Source organism: Bos indicus, chromosome 2 (assembly GCF_029378745.1).
Source record: "Bos indicus isolate NIAB-ARS_2022 breed Sahiwal x Tharparkar chromosome 2, NIAB-ARS_B.indTharparkar_mat_pri_1.0, whole genome shotgun sequence".
NCBI lineage: Eukaryota > Metazoa > Chordata > Mammalia > Artiodactyla > Bovidae > Bos > Bos indicus.
Genome location: NC_091761.1, coordinates 3,902,438 through 3,906,934, shown reverse-complemented (window position 1 = coordinate 3,906,934; position 4,497 = coordinate 3,902,438). Strand labels below are relative to the sequence as shown.

The following is a 4,497-nucleotide window of genomic DNA, read 5'->3' as shown; positions in this document are numbered from 1 at the left end:
AGGATACTTGTCTATTGATCACCCTGCAGCCCTTACTTCTGGGAGCCTGTTGGGGCAGCAGATGGAGGAACCAGGTCTGGACAAGATGGCTGTTTCCCATCTGAGTGGAGTCTTCCCTATGAGACCAAGGTGTAAGGGAGTTTCAATAAGGCCGTGTTTGGACCACTATGTAGGGAAGTATCTTGAGGGAATAGGCTCTGAAAGGTCTCTGTTCTTACTTAGAGAGGAGTCTTGGGCCTTGTCCAGGGCTCACGAGCATAACCACCGCCATGGGCTGCTTGCTGGGCTAGGATGGACATCTCAGACTTTCTCTTGCCCTGTTTCCTGCCACATCTTATGGGCCCGTTACCCCATCCATCCTTCCATTCATCGTTGAGTCTATGGCGTGTCCAACGCTGTGATTGATGTTGAGGGGAGGAAGCCCACGTTGGGTGATGGGTTTGGGGGAAGCTGGGATCCTGGGGGAAGGGCAGGACCTGAATTGCTGAGTGGGAGGAATTTGAGAGATGTGAGTGCAGGCGACCTTGCTGAGGGAAAGTGATGACTATGCCATGTGTAAAAGCTGGCAATATGGCTAGCTGGTCTGGAGCAAACAGCTTTCCTGGAGGAGGAGGGAGGGAGGCCAGGAGAAAGGGGGAGGGGAGAGGGAGACACCTTTTCCTGGGTCTCTGCCCATCTTTTGTTCGGTTAACCTTCCAGGCTCAGGTTTGACAGCATCTCCTGAGGCAAGTCCCCCCTGCCTGCCAGGCCAAGACTAGGTTAGATAGGTTAGATCCCCTAGTTAGTAGGTCTTTTAGCCCCATGTGCTTTTTTTAAAAAAACTGAAATTCATATTAAATAACAGTTTGTGTGATTATCTGTTTGTCACCTGTGATCTGGTGAGGGGCACCGCCATGGGCCCTGGGTCATCTCTGACGCTTACTGAATATTTGCACCTGCCTCTGGTTGGAGGACTGGAGTTCTGCCTTTGTCCATTTGAGGAGGTGCTGGCAAGGGATCTGAATTCCCCTCCCAGGGTTGTCACCTAGTGAACCAGTAAGGTCATTACCTTTCTGGTCTTGGTTGTCTCTGAGAAAACAAAACAAATTATTGAAGCAAAGTATCTCTGAGTTTCCTTCTGACTCTGAGCTGCTGTGCATCACTGCAAAGTGATGCCCGTGAGAGGTGGCGGAGCCCCTTTGATCTTGGCTTGGCTGCCTCTTGCTCTGCTCACTCCCTTCTGCCTGTTTCCCTCCTGCAGTCCCACCAGGACCAAGGACTGTGCTGGCAGCTCTGGGGCTGGAAAGCACCCGAGGCAGCATGGGGAGATCTGTTGCCTTGAAAGACTCATGATGATTTTTCCGTTGAGCTGACCTTGAGATGTTAGATTGTTCCTGATTTGTGGGGCTGGCTCTGGGCGGCCGAGTTCCTCATTCTGGGGGTGATGTTTATCTGTGGAGGGATGTGGTTGAGAAGACCAGTGTATGGGTGGTCACACTGTCCACAGACATGCTCCCCCACTTCCTGGCCGTTAGGGGAGATTAGTGATGTGGTGTCAGAAGGTGGAAAGCCACGTCTCTCTTGATTGCGCACAGTACACATGACAGATTATTGGGTTTCCTGAAAATAGAGTTGGTGATTTCTATTGACATTTATGTTAGAAGAACCCGAGTCAGATCGTGCTGATTGTTCTGTGTCTCTGTGGAATGTTTGGCTTCATTGCTGATGACGGGGCTCCCTGAACAGTTGTCTCGACATTGCAGGGATGCCCAAGGGGATAAGGGGCGTGTTCTCACCGTCATCTTGGCCCCACCCAGACAGGAGAAATCAACTCCCTGAAGTGTTTGCCCCGAGGTAGAAAGGCCTTAGAGAGTCCAACGTGGGGTCTTAACTTCTGTGTCTGGAGGGCTGTAGACTAGTCTAAGGAGAAGCTGGTTTGGCTTTGGGCAGTGGCTGGCTGTGCATTTAGAGGCATCTGGTACTGATTTGGTTGCAGAGCAGGCATGTGGATGACTTAATTCCATGTCCTTTTGACAGCTGTGTCAGGGACCATCACACCTCATCTCACCAAGCTACTAGGCCTCATCAGCTGGAGCGGGCATCGTGATGGGGCAGGGGCCCAGCAGAAAGGGTGATGTACATGGCACAAGTCTTGCTAGTTCCCTGGCCCAGCCCCGTACCTCCCTCTCTTGTTCTGCAGTGGGACCCTGTTCCTCAAGGGGCCAAGCTCAAGCTGAGCTCTGAATGGTCTCTCATAGCACACTCCTGTCACCAGGATGTCCTCTCCACTGCGGAAGAGAGGGGACCAGTTGCATGGTGGAAGGGCAAGCACGTTTGCAGGCCTGTTTGGGGTTGGCTGCAGCCACACCATATCAGGGTGTGCTGGATCAATTCCAAAAAAGGCAAGGGGGGGTCGTGAGGGTGCTAGCAGCCTTCTGCGCAGACTTTTTTCTGAGTTCAGGAGGCATCTCTGAAGGATGAGGACTGATTCCTTTGGGAGGTCTGAGCAAGGTGCTGCTACACTGACCCAGGCCAGGGAATACTCCTAATGCCCTTACTCTGGGGGTCCTCACCAGGACTGGTTGACTCTCTCTGATCCTCTCTCTTTGGGACTGCATCCATCCCATCCCAGATGGCCTGGGAATCTAAAGGGTCCCACTCAACTCTTCTCCTGGACTCAGCCCAGGGGCTCCTCAGCTGGAGGCTGTGGGTCCCTTGGCACACAGAAGGCCTGGTGGCTCCCCTACTAGGCCTGGTGGGGCCAAGGGTTGGGACTGCAACCTCCTCTGCAGTCCACCTGCGTGTGTGCTGTGTCTTCAGAGGGCCTTTCCCCAGGGCCCCCTGAGCCTCCCTACAGTACCCAGAGTCCTGCTCAGCATGGGGTCCTGTCCCCACTTGTTTCTGTCCTTCATTTTCCCCTCCACTCCAGTGTCTGTTGGCAACCCAGCCCTGAGCAGGGTGCCAGGCACTTAGTAGGCACCATTTAAAAAACATTAGTCAGTGCATCAAAAGAGCAGGGATTCCACCCAGCCACGTGGGGGAGGGAAGGAGGCTGTGCTGGCAAATCCCGGTAGCCCTAGGACATCCGTCTGACATCCTGAAGTGCAGACTTGGCTGCCTCTCTAGACAGGAGCTGCAAGCCCCCATCCCCCAACCCCCAACCCACCAAGTTGATTCCCTGCTCTCAGGGATGTAGTGGGGGCTCCTCTCTTGGAGCTGAAGTACCTGGCCCAGCCTCCTCATTGGGGTCTTCTGGCCTGGTGACCCGGACTGGACCACAGACGGGAACCTCAGTGTACCCCCACTACTCCTCTGTATTAAAGCCTAGGCAACCCCACCCTCTCCCCTGTGCTGCCTGCCTAGCGGTCCCGCTTCCTGTCAAGGGAGAAGGGAGTAGTTCTGGAATCACTTGCCTCCACTCATCAAGGGCCTTGTCAGGGGAGGGGTGGGAGCAGGGGGTTTGTTGGCACCAAGCACCCTAGCCTTGGCGTGCTTCTTCCTTCCCACTGTCTGGGTGTCCCCAATGTGTTCCAGTATGGGTGGCCACAAGTGTGGGCTTTGGTTTGGGTGCTATTCTGAATCCTTTGCTTAGTAGCTATTGATCTGAGGCAAGCTGGTTTACCTTCCTAAGCTTTTATTTATTTATTTTTTCAATCTGCAAAATGGGCGTATGGATGATATTGGACCTTTAGGGTGCCCTGAATGTTGTGAGCTTAGGGCTTAGCTCAGGCTGGTGCATGTCAGCTGCTGTCCCCACGACACTTGCTGCAATGGTTCCTCTTCTCTTGGGGAGGCTGGAATTAGAGAAAGGCCATCCAGCGGGGTGCTGGGAGAAGCCGAAACCTCCTCTCACTGTGCTGTGTCCCAGAGCCCCAGTTCTGAAATTGAAAGGAAATCCTCTACTCAAGAGAGTGATTTGCAAACTGTCTCTGAAACTATTTTTCAAATCGTGCCCGAAGCTTCCGTGAAGCTGCTGTGGGGACTGCCATCAGACAAGAGTGGACTTTGAGTGGACTTTGTACCCTTCTCTTGAATGAGGGCTACTCTTGCTTCTGTAGAGTCTGTCAAATATTGGACTCCACATAATATTTCTTTAAAATACATGACACACTGTTATAAAAATTTGAACATGAATATTTACATAATAAACTTTGGTAAAAGGTTTGGACATAACTGTATTAAAATGACATCATCATCATCACCATTTTAAGCTGATAAGAACAGATCCTACACTAATCTGAGCCAAAAGGCAGAGAAGCAATCATAATCACTTAAAAAATAAAGTTATATAAAGACTTCCACATGTCACTCAGTCTTCTAAATTCTTAGACTTAAAAAGGCATAAAAACATGGCCCCTGCCATCAGGGAGAATAATTAGCAAAACTTCCATAAAAATTGCTTTCATTCACACCTGTGTGTTCATTAAAGCCCATGTGGGTTGCAGATGAAGAAACGGGGGCTGAACTTCTAGAAAATAACACCACCAACCAGTGGGACTCAGCTTTGCCCCACCCCCA

At 51.6% G+C, this 4,497-nt stretch overlaps 1 pseudogene; it reads right to left on the bottom strand.

Moving 5' to 3' along the window:
* Positions 1 to 4,135: 4,135 nt before the first annotated feature.
* On the bottom strand, positions 4,136 to 4,241 carry LOC139179217 (U2 spliceosomal RNA; annotated as a pseudogene).
* Positions 4,242 to 4,497: the final 256 nt, after the last annotated feature.